At 37.2% G+C, this 17,483-nt stretch overlaps 1 protein-coding gene across 1 annotated transcript in view; it reads right to left on the bottom strand.

Moving 5' to 3' along the window:
* Window positions 1-17,483, bottom strand: part of LOC121080703 (potassium/sodium hyperpolarization-activated cyclic nucleotide-gated channel 1-like) — a 180,323-nt gene that overhangs the window by 151,159 nt on the left and 11,681 nt on the right. The window lies entirely within an intron of this gene.

The following is a 17,483-nucleotide window of genomic DNA, read 5'->3' as shown; positions in this document are numbered from 1 at the left end:
TTAGCAGAACAGAGGCACCCATTTGCAGACCAGACCCTCTTTTCAGGGAAGTTTGCTGCCTCCCTGGGGTCCAAATCAGGGATGTCACCAGATGACTGACAAGCTTAGTACAGTCTTTGGACTATTGCCTACTCCTGCTCTTTCATGTGGGTACTAACGATATCACAACAAGGAGTCCAAGGTCGATCAAAAGAGATTTCAGGAGCACAGGTAGTGCTTTCCTCAATCCTCCCAGTAATGGAGAAAGACTTTGGAAGAAACAGGTGTGCCCAATGTAGGAGTGAAATAACGGACTCAAAAACATATCAATATGATCCTAGTTGAAGAACCTTTACTTAAGTTTCTGCAAACTTATATACAATTTTCATATCCGCACACACGTCACACCTTAATTCTATTGGTTACATACACTGTTCACACGCTGCTATACAGATTGGTTAAAAGCATACAAGCAGTCAGTCCCATTTTTAGAATTGTTGACATTCCTGTGGTTATCAGCTCCTGTTTTTCTACCCGCTTAACTGCCAAAGATCCTGTTTTCTTTAATCTTGGTGTCTTTCTCACACAACCTTGCAGCCTTGATGAGCAGGCAAAGCCTTTAATCATGTCAAGCTGCTAAAGCAAGATTGACTTTTGATAGGCCACATGTCCCTTTTCTTCAAAATACATTGCCAGATACCCAAGATATCAATACCTGTTTCCAGGACTGGTGCCTCTGGAGAACTTTGAGTTTTATACCCATGGAAGAGTCTTTAAAAGACAAGGTATTCTGGGGCCTGATGGCATCCACCTGTTCCAATGGGGGAAATGCATCTTTGCACATAAGCTGGCAGGATCAATTGAGAGGGCTCTAAACTAAAACTGGTGGGGGAAGGGGATACCATCAGGAGAGCTAAAGGTAAACCAAGGGTTGGTTTGGCATCCCCTGAGGGTGGCAATGCTAATGGCAGCATTTGCTCTGCTCCTGGAAGCACTGAGGGCTTAGGAGCACATCTGAAATGCTTGTAAACCAGTGCATGTAGTATGAGAAACAAACGGGATGAACTGGAAGCCTTGGTCAGTCCCCAGAGCTATGATGTCATTGGTTTTATTGAGACTTGGAGGAAGGAGTCCCACAATTGGTGTTCTGGGATGGAGGGCTATAGGCTGTTCAGGAGGGAAAGGCAGAGCAGGTGGGGTGGAGGAGTTTCCCAGTATGTAATGGAGAGGTTTGACTGCACAGCCCTTAGAGTTAGCAATGATGTGGTTGAGAGCCTCTGGGTGAGGATTAGGGGGCTGGAAAACAAAGCAGATGTCGTAGTGGGTGTCTGCTATTGATCACCCAGTCAGGATGATAGCACTGATGAGTTATTCTATAGGCAATTAGGAGAAATCTCTGGATCAATAGCCCTTGTTCTTATGGGAGAATTCAACTTCCCAGACATCAACTGAGAATACCATACTGCTGTGATGAGCAAGTCTGGGAAGCTCCTGAAGCTTGTGGGAGATAATTTCTTGCCACAGGTACTCAGGGAGCCAACTAGGAAAGATGCCCTCCTAGACTTGCTCTTTGTGAATAGAGAAGGACTCTTGTGAGATGTGATTGTAGGAGGCTGTCTTGGCCACAGTGATCACAAAATGGTTGAGCTCAAAATTTTCAGTGTAATGAGGAAAAAAGGAGAGCAGAGTTGCTACCCTGGATTTTGAGAAAGCAAACTTTTAAGTTAGTCAGAGAGCTACTTAGCAGAGTACCCTAGGAATCTGCTTTTGGGGCCTTTGGGGTCCATGAGTGCTGGTCAGTTTTTAAGACCCACCTTGTAAAAGCACAGGAGCAGGCAATACCACTGTGTCATAACTCAAGCAAGCGGGGCAGAAGACCAACTTGGCGAACAGGGAACTCCTCGTGGAGCTCAAGAGGAAAAAGAAATGGTATGATCTCTGGAAGCGAGGTCAGGCTTCGCAGGAAGATCACAGAGCTGTGGTTTGTCCGTGCAGGGAGAAGACACAAAAGGACAAACCTCAACTAGAGTTGAAACTGGCCAGTGTTGTGTCAGGCAACAAGAAAGGCTTTTTAAAAGTATGTTAATAGCAAGAGGAGGTCTAAAGAAAACATAGGACCGATACTTGATGAAGATGGTCACCTGGCAAATAGGGGTGAAGAAAAAGCAGAGGCATTCAATGTTTTTGGGTTTTCTTTTTTGCCTCAGTCTTTAATAATGCTGATAGACCTTGGGCTGCCCGGTCCCCTGAGTCAGAGGACCATGACTGTGGGAGCAGTGACTTTCATTTGTAGAAACTGAAATTGTAAGGGATCAGCTGAATGTTCAGAAGTCCGTGGGGCCTGATGGGATTCCTCCCAGAGTACTGAAGGAGCTAGCAGATGATACAACAGGACCCCTCTCGATCATCTACCAAAGGTCTTGGGAGTCTGGGGAGGTCCCTGCTGACTGGAAGCTAGCCAATGTTATTCCAATTTACAAGAAGGGCTGGTTCATTTTAATATTTTTATCAGTGATCTGGATGAAGGAGTTGAATGAGCCATTAGCAAGTTTGCTGATGATATTAAACTGGGAGGTGCTGTTGACTCTCTTCAGGGATGAGAGGCCTTGCAGAGGGATCTAGACAGATCGGAGCATTGGGCCATCATCAATGGCATGAAGCTTAACATGAACAAATGCCAGATTCTGCACCTGGCACAGAGTAATGCTGGACACAAGTATAAATTGAGAGAGGGGTGGCTGGAGAGCAGCGCTGCACAAAGGGATCTGGGGTGCTGGTCGACAGCAGGCTCAATAGGAGTCAGCAGTGTGCCCTGGCAGCCAAGAGGGCAAACAGCTTTCTGGGGTGCATTAAACACAATGTAACCAGCTCGTTAAAGGAGGTGATTATCCCGCTGTATTTAGAGTTGGTGCAGCCTCACCTCGAGTACTGTGTGCAGTTCAGGGCCCCACAATTGAAGAAGGCTGTTAAGGTTCTTTAATGTGTCCAGGGGAGGGCAACAAAGCTGGTGAAAGGGCTGGAAGGCATGTCCTATGAGGAGCAGCTGAGGACTCGGTGTGTGTAGTTTGGAGGAAAGGAGGCTGAGGGGTGACCTCATTGCTCTCTATGGCTTCCTGAGGAGGGGAAGTGGAGAGGGAGGTGCTGATCTCTTCTCTCTGGGATCCAGTGACAGGATGTGTGGGAATACATCAAAGCTGTGTCAGGGGAGGTTTAGACTGGACATTAGAAATCATTTCTTCATTGAGAGGGTGTTCAAACACTGGAACAGGCTTCCTAGAGAGTTGGTTGATGCCCCATACCTGTCAGTGTTTAAAAGGCGTTTGGATAATGCTTTTAACAACATGCTTTAACTTTTGGTCAGACCTGAATTGGTCAGGCAGTTGGGCTAAATGATTGTTGCAAGTCCCTTCCAACCGAACGATTCTTTTTTAAATTGAGGTATTGGTGTTCCGATCAAATCAAAATAATATGTTCTTCATTCTTACTTATACTTTGAAAAGGGATTAAATTATTTCAGACACTTTTTAGAAAAGCAAAGGAAAAAGAAGTTCAAACTCACAACAAAGCAACATGAGAAATCATTAGGGGTTATGTTAACTTTATCGTCCTTTTTCAAAACAGCTCGATACTTAGAGCTCTCACTAACACCTAGGAAAATCCATGTGACTTTCTTCGTCTGTGGGCACCTGAGCCCAGAATATCCTGCCTCTCAGGAAAATTCATAACCCCCAAGAATCTCCTGAAGTGAGGTATGCTGCTGACATGTTCTTCTTTCCCTAAACAAATATAAATTAGAGCAGGAACTAAAACCTTCTTCCCAGGGAAGGCAACCACTACACCAGAGACTTTTCCACACTTTTGTTCTGTCAAAGCAGAACAACTGAGAGGTGATATTGATATAGAAAGTATCCATTCCAGAAGTGCTATGCAAAGTAAATGTACAGGTTCATATCCTCTTCAGCAGAGGATGGAAATTAGTCTTCACTTTCAACATCTGAGCTGAATAGTTTCAGTTCCTGAGCTGATTAGTGACAGGAAACATTAATGTACATGTTCAAATATACATTCTGAAAATTATATTAGTATTATTACTGTATTGATATTTTGACTGAAATTGTTGTCTTTTAAATGTTTTAGAGAGATAAATTAATACAGTTTTACAGAATGACAGAAGTAATCTTTCACAAGCCTGCTTATGCCTTTCCCTGTGTGTATTTATTACAATCCCCTTTTTACAGAGTGATGCTCCTTAGGAGTTCCACACTAATGAGTGGGTAGGAGGGGAGGCTGCTCAGCTAGGAAGTTGAATATTCAGTTTTACCATTATCTTTCAAAACAAAGTTTTATACTTCATACATTAAAACACCTATCCCTACCAGAAATAAAATGCAGCTCTTGCAGGTTTTTCTTCCTGAAAACCAATCATATTCAGAAATTTCCTGTTTTGTTTTTTTTTTAATTACTCAGCTTGTATCTAGATCTCCCTGCTAGCTGTTTGCCTTTGACAGTGTTTCAACAGATGCAGTATAATTTTTATGTTTCTTCAAAATGTCCCAGTTCACATACTGCATGCTTTAGTCTTACCGTACTTTTGACAGCATAGCGCTCTGCCTGCATTGCCAAAACAAATCAGCTAGACAGAGCAGTAATCACATAGACCTGATAGTTATTTAAAACAAAATGGAAAACCCAGAAAAGCAAACAAGGAGAATACATGATGTTTAAAGATGTTCTAGTTATTGGCCTACATAACCATGATCTTGCTAGTTTTACCTCTGTTCTTCATCTTTTCATGCTTTTTACCCTCTAATGCTCTAGCAAGCAGGCCTGAGTGAAACCTCACATACTGCTGTTACAAGCAGCTTAGTGAAGAGTAGAGATTTGGAATACAAGCCAAGTTTTCAGGGACATAAAAACTGTCTCTGATGCTTATGAACATTGGTCAGTGTAACAGAATATGATTGCTGAATGGCCCTTTTGCAATTTAATTAGATACAAGGAAACAAGTTTTTTTTCAATGACACTGCTTTGGTTATTCTTAAAGTGGTGTGGTTTAACCCCAGCTGGCAACAAAGTACCATGCAGCCACTTGCTCACTCCTCCCTCCCCCCAGATGGGGAGGAAAATCAGGAAAAAGGTAAAACTCATGGGTTGAGATAAGAACAATTTAATAATTACAATAAAATAACAATAAAAATAATAACAATGGTAATGAAAAAGAGAGAGAGAAATAAAATCCAAAGGCGGGGGGGGGAGTGATGCACAATATAGCTGCAGGCTGATGCCCAGCCAGTCCCCAAGCAGCAATCAGAAGGCCCTGGCCAAGTTCCCCCAGTTTATATACAGAACATGATGTTCTATGGTATGGAATATCCCTTTGGATAGTTCGGGTCAGCTGTCCTGGCTGTGTCCCTTCCCAACTTCTTGTGCCCCTCCAGCCTTTTCACTGGCAGGGCCCAAGGAACTGAAAAGTCCTTGACTTATTACAAGCATTACTTAGCAACAACTATAAACATCAGTGTGCTATCAACATTGTTCTCATACTTAATCCAAAACACAGCACTGCACCAGCTACTGAAATGAAAATTAATTCTATCCCAGCCAAAACCAGGACAAAAAGCAAACAAATGCCTTTCAATAAAAAAGCCAACAACAAAACAACTTATGTATACTTGTTTATTCAATGTTTTTTGATCTGTGAAACAGGAGATAACCTGTAATATCAAGTAGTCCAGAGAGGTTGCCTTTATGTGCAGTGAGGCCTTTTCTCTTTCCAGTATACCTTTGCCAGCAGCGGTACTGCTGGTTGTCATTAAAAAATGAGGTTCCATTATAGTTTGTCATGAGTATATGTAACACTGAAATAGGTGGTAAAGATCCATTTCTAAAAATAATATGTATTAGATTTACCAACTTATGTGTTGAAAGTATTTATTGAATTATGGCAGATTATAAACTTGAAATATATTTGTTAACTCTTTTAACTTAGTCATATGAAATGGTTGTTGAGCCACTGGAAGATATTTGTTATCAATATATAAATTAATTTTAAAATTACGTTTCTATTCTATCTTCATTGAGACAGAACCATCTAAAGTAAAGTTGTTATACAAAATATGTATATTAGATAAAGATTTTTTCCTCCACGGTTGTCTTTATTTTTTAGTAAAAAAAGAAAGGAAATCACTTCAAGCTGCAGAAAAACATGTCATCTTTCAGCCTGAAAAAGAAAAGAATAAAGATATTAAGATCTGAAAAAATATTCAAACTTAACCACAAGATTTGATATATACTTCACCTATAAATATTTATCAGAAAAAATATAAAAGGGAATTATTTAATAATCTACTTCACTTTATATTTTTGTAGAGTCTGGTTTTCACAAGTGGTACAAAACTTCTCTTTCACCAGTCTTTGAGCATTCAAACAAAGTAGTCCATATTCCTTAACAATGGCACAGCCCCTGCCTGTGCTGGCTCTAGAGATCAGCCACACAGTACAGGTTAATGGTGACAAGGGAAAGAGTTTGCCTGCAAGTAAAGTTGCCTATAATCCTAGCCACACTGATAAGTGGCTCTAAAACAAGCACTCAAAGAAACTTTAGTCAGGAATCTATGACCTGAACTATAAACAACAGCAAAAGTACCAAGGAAGCTATTTACCCCATACAGACAGATGATTGTTGCTTTGATACAGCAAAACAAACAGTTTCCCTTTACCATGGTGAATAAAATACCAGATGTCCATCTATATCTTCCATTCATATTCACTGAAAATGAAGTTGACTACATATAATAAATGGGTTTCTGGCTTTCAGCAAATGAAAATATTTTACTTCGGAGATCCCTGAAGAGGTTTTAGCCACACGCCAATATTTCTCAGAAAGACAAAATTTAATTTAGCGAAATATTTATGTCTAATTTTTGGAGGACAGTAAGTTATGAACTATTCAAACATGTTTAAACTAAAGATGTGTAATAATTAGAACAGCCAAATAGATGTTAGTAATTCATTGGTGGAGAACAGCAAGAAATTGAGGGTGAAAAATGATTAATAGAACTTCTCATCATAATCTAAGAAAAGATATTGATCTGTAAACTGCACAATCAAAATATATAATATGACAGAAATGGAACATGAAGCATATTCAAATTATTCTTATATACTAATTCAGAACATGCACAACACCCATGGGTGACTTTTTTTAAAAGTCTCTTTTACCGTTTATGGCTCCTTAGGCTAGAATTCTGAAAGATGTTCAGCCACAGAGTCCAGATGCTTAAAAGTATCTAGGTCCCTAACTCATTCTGAAATCCAAAGATAGCTAGGCTCCTGACTTCTATCTTGGATCTTCATCTAACATGCTATAGATTTGTGCACACTGTGCAGAGCACTGGGTAAAATTTACATTTTCAAAGCTGTTCCAGAAATGGAAAACATTTTACTGGAAACATGAAACCAAGTTAAATATCATATTCTGTTTGCTCATTTTGCCAGTGGCATAAAATCAGTATGTATATTCAACATTAAGATGAGCTGCAATTCAGTGACACTTCATGGAATTACAAGTCAGTAGCCCCAGCAGGAACATCTGCTACCATTTTACACAGATTCATCATACCTGTGTTCCTGGGCTATAAAGCTAGCTCTCCTTCCATGAAACAAGTCTGAACTCCATCATACTGTAAGAAGCAAGTGGGGGAGTGGAAGTTCACTGCTCTCCCATCTCTTCCACAAAAAGATAAATTTGGTCTATCCTGTCAAGAACGTCAAAGTTGGCTGCAGCTTACAAATGATAGAAACAATCATGATCAAATCGAACAATGTTAATAAAGTCCTTGGGAATAGGGGGGTGAAAATTGCTGAACACTGACAGGTTGTATAATATTGAAGGAGTATTCCTCAGACCTGTCTTAACAAGAATCATCTTTCACCAAAAGAAAATTAGTCTGCATGTGAACAACAGAACACAGCATACAGGAAGACTACAGGAAAATGTACCTTTAGGAAACAAGAACAGGGGACTTTTCATCTTCAGTTTAAAAGAGAAGCAAAAAAAATTTAAACTCATAGCTAATATAATTAAATCATTAAATAGCAAACTAAACCCCAGGAGATTTAATTGGATTCAGTCATCATTTATGTTGTATTTAGTTCACATCTAGCTAAGTAATATGCATATGAAATAATACAATTATTAGGTACTGGATATAATTCTTTTCAACATCAAAACCCTTGACCTGTTTTTTTAGATTTTTTTATTCTGTTCAAGTGAGATCAGCCATCATAATAAATTCACTACTTCAATAAATACACAATAAGTACATGTACAAATCCTACTCAATTTTTCAACACCCAGCAGTATATCATTGCATTTAATATCCTGTTCCAAATCTCAATAAACACCTATAAGTCAGTAAAAAAATTAATTTCAGATATTTACTGACAAGATGTATGCAATTAAAAGTCAGTTTTGGTCATGTGGGAACTTAAATTAGGTTACTTCTCTCTCACTTGTCCCATACATGCAACATCTATTGCTTAATAAGCCATCGGATTTCAGACATTTTTTATTTTGACCCTTTTTAAATGCTCTGTCAGGTTGCCTACCATCTGGCAGTGTTTACTCTTGATACCACACTCCCTTTGCATTACAGAAGTGTATTTCTTATAATTATATCTTAGATGTATGCAACACTAGAATTCCCAAGCTGGCAATAAATGAGCTGAGGGGACAATTTGGGCAAAGTATCTTGTTACTAGGTCTATGGTGACAGCATGTTCAATTGCATCAGGTGCATTCTCACCAGAAAGCTACCAACCTGCCCAAGTCATGGGAAATAGAAAATGCACATACAATTACTTTTTTTTAATTATTACAAAGTATTTATTTACAAACTCCAAGACACTATGAAGAATACCTAGGCTAACTTCTCCCTGCTAGTTTGAACTAACAGCTCAGTACCTCCTAGCTAACAGACTCAGTAAGAATGAAAAACTGCATAGTAGCACTAACAATTTAAAAAAAAACAATCAATGCATCATTTCCATTTATATAAATGAATTCATTATATCTTCAAAAAGGGATGAAGGAGGGGGAAGGAAAAACAGAATGAGGAAAAAATGAAGTTGCTTTCAAAAAAAACCAACCAAACCAAACCAAAACCAACTATGCAACTGACCTGTCAGGGACTACATCACCATGCTCTTGCTAATGTTCAAATGAGAACTGCAAGTTGTCTATAGCAATATTTCGCTACCTGAAAATTACACCATAGGAAATGCTATAAATAACATCAAAAGCAGGATTCAGTATTTAGGGATTCACCTAGATAACAGTTTCCATAAACAATGGGGAGAGCTCTGAAAAAAGGAAATCTCTGAAGCATACTTGGTAAGGTAGGTAACAAGAAAAGTATGCAATTATTAACTGAAGCTTGAGGTATATGCTTTATTTATTTTACTACTTATGTTTGGTTTCCAAGTTTTTGTCTTACAGAGTAATCCCTAGTTGGAACAAGGAAATCTTTGCTTTACTACTGAGCTTGTCTAGCAGTGAAGGTGAACCAGTTTGACAGACAAGCTTGGCTGTGTTATCTTCACTGAGAAATCAAGTGCAAACAAGCACATATGCAGCCATCCCAAGGAACCTGTAGCCCAGGATGTGTTTGACAAACACAGAAGCTTGTGAGTAAGTAGTCAGGCAGTAATAGGATGTTTTAGGGGGTAGTATTACCTACTACTGGTTTCATAGTAATTTCTCTACCAGATAGAAATCATAAGTGCTCCTGGAAAACAAAGACAGAAGTCACTCAAGAGCCTGATGGAAAACCTCTCAGTAGTCATGTAAAAACTTGATTGCATCCCCATGGTTTTCCATGCATACTCTTATTCCATCTCCTGGGTAGAGTCGGATAGATCTTACTGTATATATCTTACAAAGTTTCTGTGTATTGTCCACAGCTTTGACCTAGAACAAGTTAGAATAATCATTTATCATTAAGATCCTATATATTACCCTAAATTTACTGCAATCTACAGATTTGCTTAAAGAACAACACTACATATTGCTGCAGTCACCCCAAAGAGATATGTTGTGTTGAGGATCTGGTAAGTTATTGTAAGATAGAACAGAACCAGCCAAGGAAACATCAATACTTCCATACTTTGCTGACAGGAAAGAAAAATCTGTAGGCAACTAGAATACACTACGTATAGAATCGGAAGATTTGATATTGTGAGGGCAGATTTTATTCCTGTGGGGCTCTTCACATACTTAAGGTTCAGCACAAGCATAAGCTTCAGTGGATTGTAGACTAAGAACTGGATGAAAAAGAACAATAATGCTTAAAATAAACCCATTAAGTCAAAGCAATTTTAATGTATATTTGCTATTTTAAATTACATCATTAAAAAAAAAAAACTTATTCCTGACAGTAACAGACTTAACTATCATTTTCTATATTAAACTAGCTTTGACTGTGAGTGTAAAGCAATCTGGTTTTTTTCAGATGAGAGCAAAATATCTTAATAAGAATTTTTTTTATAAATATGATGGGTTTAGAGATAGAAAATGTATTAATGTCAGCACCGTGCTAAATTCCAATAGCGTATCAAATTATTTGTTAAATAACATGCTTCATTAGATAAAACATCCACATAAACAGCACAGAAGTTAATAAACTAAGAACAAAATTATATTCTTAGCTACATGCTGCAACTCCAGTTGTGGGAATTTTAGTGGCATAAATAAGAATGGGTTTGGGGTTGTTGGTTGGTATTTTTTTAATATATAATGGAAACAGACTGCTTTTCTTTTGAAATCAAATGAATATTTTCAGAACATAAGTTTACTCCAGACTTGTTCTGGTTGCATTGCAAACCAAGACAATAAGATTATTTCAAAATATAATGCAGATTGCCTAAATCTGACTATGATCAGATTAAACGACATCAGCAGAGATTTTATGGAGGTTAAATGACACTGTCCTTGAGGTAGTACTGACATTGACTCCACATGATACAATTTTTAGTCATTAACATACCTTACTATGTGTCTAGAACCAGCCCTCCAATAATTAGAGCTGAATACACTATGATTTTTAAAATTAAATCATGCCTCTGGGAAAGAATCAGGGAATAGACATCTAAAGGACTTTCAAGCAATTAACAAGAATTGTACTGTCAGGTTAAAAATTAAACATTGCAAAGTAGGCTAAGTGTTTTTTCTCTCTCAAAAATTGGATGTTGACATAGAAAATGGCTCTCAGGCATGCTGTTGAATGAAATCAGAGGTGAGAATGGATACTGCTTATTTATAACCAAATTAAGTAAATTTCTCTATTAACTTTCATAATTCAAACTGAGCCTTCAAACCAAGCCTCTCAAAGAAACTGACAAAGTTTAATTAAATATTACAGTGTCACCAATCTTAGATAGGTAGACAGAAATGCAGAGGTAAAGATTCATACTTTTTAAGTGACCTGATTTCATAAGTCTCTGTTTCTGAGTACTATGAAAAACCTAACCCAGACTGAACAACCAGAAACAGGCACTCAAATTTTAATTTGGATTATATAATCATAAAAAAGCCTAAGCAACTTATCAAACATTATGCATTTTTTTATTCAGCTCTGTAGTCACCAAAACCCTCAAACCAAATCCTAAACCCAGACCTTTAATATTCCATGCTTTTGTATAGTATTCTAATTCACAGTTCCCTCCATACACTTGAGTCCAAGAAACCTAATATAAAGAAAAAACTTTTACTAACATGATTATGTGCATTGCTTATTTTGATGAGCTAACAGTGTCGGTACACATTCAAAAATGTGTAGTCTTGCTAAAATAACCAACAGGAATAAGAGAATCAGTACTTTTTCCCCCATGACCCCAAGCATGATGCTGATCTTATGAGATCTAAATTTTGATACGTGTATATATAGAGATAATATTAATCAAGCACTGTTTTCTCACTACATCAAAACAAAAAAATCAGAAAACTGAAGAGGAAGTCTCATGATATTGAGCATCCTGGGTCAAAGTTTAAAAACTCGCATATAACACCCTCAAAACATCATCTTTTTGATTATCCATAAGAATTCTGTAATATTTTAGTTTGGTTTGTTGTTTTCGGTTTTTTAAACAAATCCCAAAATCATGGTGAATACATTTGCTTTTATTTAGATTGTGAGGAAGCTGAATATTCTAGAATTAAGCATCCTGTGGAAAAAATGTACTTGTGTACTTCTTCATAGGTGCTGCAGGTGATCTTCAAAACATCCCAAGTTAAATTAAAAGTACCTCAAAGAACTGAGGAATTATTTGAGTTACGCTTACTGAGCTCTTTCTTTGCTGTAAACATTACTCTATGTTCAAGTATATAACATGTCCAAAGTTTGAAAGAAAATGCAGTGAATGGACTGTTATTCCAGGACTAGAATGGACATAATAAAAATTGGGAAATGTTCAACATATATGTGAGTTCAAACTACAGATTAGTATTCTGCATTATCCTGAGACAGAAGGATGCCTTATCAATAAAATGAATTGCTTTTGTTGCACAAATAAAGGCATAAACCTTCCCACATCCCCTAAAGGAATGGAAGGTAAGTGGCTGTTGCACCAACCTCAGGTGGACTCAGCTGGCTTTCTTTTGTGGTTTTTGAAGACAATTTCAAAGAGGACAAGAACACATGACCCTCATAAGCCCAAACGCACAACGTACATTTCTACACAACCATTTTCACTAATACATGCTTATAACTGAAACAAAAAGAAATGCCATTAGCTAGCTTTAGTCAACTAGATTTCATAACAAATGAATCAGTGACAGCCAATGATGAGACATTATTCGATATCAAAAATAATAGGAACTGAAGATGATAATCTAATGCATTTCTGGACATACTCCACATCAAAACATTTGCAACAGAATATTTTGTTGCTTATTTTTTGTCCTGCTTCCTAAATGTCTAATTTTCTTGCTGCAGTTTCACCCCATTATTTCTATGTAATTTCTTTCCTCTTTGTAACATCCATTTGTGCATTTGAGAACCGTTATCATGTTTCTCTTCAGCCTACCATTATGGTAGTTCCATTTTACCTGAGGAACTATTATAAAGCTTAATATATAATGTACTGTCAGAAAGAAATTTTGACATTATAAATGTATTGTTTAGATTAATGCTACAATTTTGTCATTTTATCCTTTGGGACATTTACAGAAGTAAAGTTCTGTCGTGCTTTAACCCCAGCCAGCAACCAAGTACCATGCATCCGCTTGCTCACTCCCTCCCACCTAGAGGGGAGGAGAGGAGAATTGGAATGTAAAACTCAAGGGTTGAGATAAGAACAATTTAATAATTTAAACAGAATAAAAATTAAATAATAATGATAACAACAACAATAATGACAATAATAATAACAGTTATAATGGAAAGGTGGGGGAAAGGATAAAATCCAACAGGAAAGGGAGAAAGAAAAACAAGTGATGCACAATACAACTGCTCACCACCCGCTGACCGATGCCCAGCCAGTCCTCAAGCAACGATCCACAGGCCCCAGCCAACCCCCTCAGTTTATATACTCAGCATGACGTCATATGGTATGGAATACCTCTTTGGCTAGTTTGGGTCACCTGTCCTGGCTGTGTCCCCTCACAATTTCCTGTGCCCCACCAGCCCTCTGGCTGGCAGGGCCCAAGGAACTGAAAAGCCCTTGACTTAGTATAAACATTACCCAGCAACAACTAAAAACATCAGTGTCCTAGCAACATTGTTCTCACATCAGAGCCAAAATACAGCACTGTACTAGCTACTAAGAAGAAAAATAACTCTATCCCAGCCGAAAGCAGGACAAGTGCAAAAATTGTTGGAATTTATCAAATAAAAAGCCAAGCACTACTAATAATCTTTTTAATACTAAATGGTTCTCTATGTTTATTCATGTACAAAGAGTAAATTCTCATGTAATAGGAATAATTTAACTGTATGAAGTTTTTCTTTAATAGAAATAAAAATAATAATCACTGCAATAGTATTTGAAAACAACACATTAAATATAGCCCTAGCTAAAACTGTGCTTCAGTCATAAAACCATAAATAAATACATACATATAAAATTGGTTTGTGCAAGGAATGTATACAGTATAATTATAAATCCTGATTATCAGTTTATTATCAAATAATTCAAAAGTCTTAATACTGTAAGAGAACCTCATGACAAATCCTGAGCAACAAAACTGAGATGACTACCTTTAGAATACAAAACTACAGATATTTCATACCCCTACGCTACCAGTGACATAATGTATCTATTAAAACCCACAACAAATTGTAACTGATCTATTTAATATAAACCAACATGATTTATATACATAATTCTATATCAATTACACTTAAGTATGACACAACACATTTTGTCTTCATCACATATAACATTACTTTCAAACTCTACTGCTCTGTATAAACCGAAGTATGTAACAGCTCACAAAAAATATAAATCTCATTAGCCTCAACTGAGATGTTACAGACGTGACAAAAAAGAGGGACAAAGTGCTTACCCTAAGATTCTTAAAATATAAATGATAGGTATAACACATAGAGCGAAGACTGATCCCAAGGAAGAATAGGTTTTAAATCAATACATGCACAAATTTTAGAAATATCTATGTGAGCCACACATATAACATACACAGTCTACCACATTAAGGTGACTGCTGGTGGTCAAAGGCAGGTCCAGAATATATATACAAATTAAAAAGAAAGTTGATGCATAAGGCAAATGTAAGTTCAAAATTGAGAGAAGTATAATAAGAAACATGAGGCACACTAATATGTTGCAATTATGACTAACACTTTGGCACATACTTAACTGAAAAATTAAGTTGCACATGTATATGACAACATGGATGGGTTGCATAAAACTGCACAAAATAATATAATATTTTTAATAGCAACAGACATAAAAATATTCTTCCAGAAGTACCTAGATGTACATATGCAAATATTATTGTCTTTCACCCTGATTAAAACCCATTAAAACCTGACAAATTTACTTACAAGGTAGCATCAGTAGAGCTTTATATGATTTATAAAGGTTTATATGATGAACAACATAGGTTTACCTCAAATGTTTATACAAAAAGGTTTTGAAATTGGAATGCCACATGTTAAAAACATCTGGCATACTTTTACTAATCACTATGCTCTGAAATTTTCTGTTCAAGTTTTAGAATTAACTCTGCTTTTACTGTTCTGTTATCATTAAAATAAGGCTTTGTGCTCCTTGAATAGATGAGAAGTTACCCAGAGAGATTCTCTCAATATAAGATGGCAATAGCTTATTGCTATTGTTGCAAATCAGTTCATACTTTACATTCACCTATATAGGAAAAAGACCTTCAGCATTGCCTGCATTGTGCCTCCTTATCTACTACTTTGCCAGATAACTTCACATCACAGTCTTACTTTACTTTATCTTGAAGCCAATTAAAATTTCTGTCCTCACTTTCAGTCAAAGGCTATTCCCAAACATCAAATTAAGAATGGAACCATCAGAGTGTGAAGGCTACATTTACTCACACACATATTATTTCCACTCAGTCTTTCTCATACACGTCAAAAGATGCCTCTCCCTTGTGATTCTGGAGGTAGTAACTAATTTCTTTTTAGAATGCTTACTACAGATACCTTAGCTGATGTAGTAATAAAAACAAGATTTCCATGACAGCATGAGTTTCTCTGTATACTCATAGATAGGGAGGGAGGGAGATGCCACAGGTCTAGACCCAACAGTCCAGGCACGTGCAATCAAGCCCTCTGAGCATTAATGAAACTCCTGATGGGCCAAGGACACTGAGTAATTAATTGTCTTAAAAATCAGACACATTTCCACTAATATCAGAAGGCTGTAACGTACAAAAGTCACCCAAAGCCGAGGTTTACCGCAACACTGCTATGAAATGAGTGAAACACGTATGGCACCAGCATAACCATGTGCAGTTGTTTGCATCTCCTGTTGGCTTCATGTTGCTCTTATCTGGTGGCTGCAAGGCCACGGGGCTGTCTCAGTGATGCTCTCCCACTAACTCATTCTGCACACAAGCAGGGATGATCAGAGGCACTTGCTATCTCACAGAAAGCATGCAAGACTTCAATAAACTCTAACCAAAACACTGATGATAAATTCACTTTTGTGAGTCATGCAATTACACAAGTTTAGAGATGCAGTAATCACTGCTACAAAGAGATAAACAGAGGTCTTTTGCTGGGTTTGATGTGCATTAGGTGCTCAGTTTACATAGCACCTTCCAAATTAGACATTAACCTCAGAAGACTGGGAAGAGACAACCAGGAACAAAATGGTCCCCTTGTGGAAAAATTATATACTTATTGAACTTAATTCTCCAAGGGTGTATCTGATGAAGAGCAATTTCTTCCCTGAAACACAAGCAGGAGGAAGAACCATAAAACTAGAGACCAAGCCCCACAAGGATGCGAGTAACTGATTCACAGAGCACTGAGTATATAGACACAGCTTCCACACTGTGTTAATACAAAAAAAGGGGGGTGGGAGGGTGCAGGGACACTGCCTGCCCCCCTCAAACACCACAGCAAAATATTGCTCAATGTGTAAAGAAACATACTAAGTTTTATAAAAATCATGAGAATGATGTCAATAAATGTAAGAAAGGCATCAAAGTATCCTAGCAAATGCATACAAGCATCCAGAACTAAAAAAAAAAAAAAAAAAAAAGAGAGAATCTACAGGAACCTGTACCAGAATTTTTCCATGTATTACATGGTTCATCCAATATCCTCCTAAGTGTGCCTATATCTAAAATTTACTGTGATGTTCATTTTCATATGTGCTACAAACACCTTAATAATAGCTAAATTTACAAATTTATCCTAAATCTTCCCATTTGGATATCATAAAATATTCAGCTTTTTTACCTTATTCCCACATAGGAAGTTGAATAGAATATATAGTACAACTTCTTTATACATTTCTATAAACACTGCCACCCAACAAAAGTATTACCATTACACCAATTATTACAGGAGAAACAACACATCTCATATTTCTCACTGAAACAGTCCTACTGGCTAAAATACTGGGTCTAGATCAGGCCACATCATCCCAAGACTAATGAAAGACTATGAACTTTATTCAAAAAACAAACACCTCCATTCTAATAAAATAAAAACATAATAAACCCCCCAGAACATACAGTCAATTTAAGAATATACAGATGACCATCCCGAAAAGGATGCAGTGTTGTTTACTCCTACTAAAAAAAATAAACAAGCATATGCTATGATCTCTAAACCTTCCTACAGGAAAAATTAGGACAGAATTATAAGAAAAGATGGGGACGGACTTTTTAGTAGGGCCTGTAGCGATAGGACAGGGGGTAATGGTTTTAAATTGAAAGAGGGTAGATTAGATACAAGGAAGAAATTCTTTACTATGAGGGTGGTGAGACACTGGAACAGGTT

The sequence above is a fragment of the Falco naumanni genome, chromosome W (assembly GCF_017639655.2).
Source record: "Falco naumanni isolate bFalNau1 chromosome W, bFalNau1.pat, whole genome shotgun sequence".
Taxonomy (NCBI): domain Eukaryota; kingdom Metazoa; phylum Chordata; class Aves; order Falconiformes; family Falconidae; genus Falco; species Falco naumanni.
This window is presented reverse-complemented; position numbering and strand designations above follow the sequence as displayed.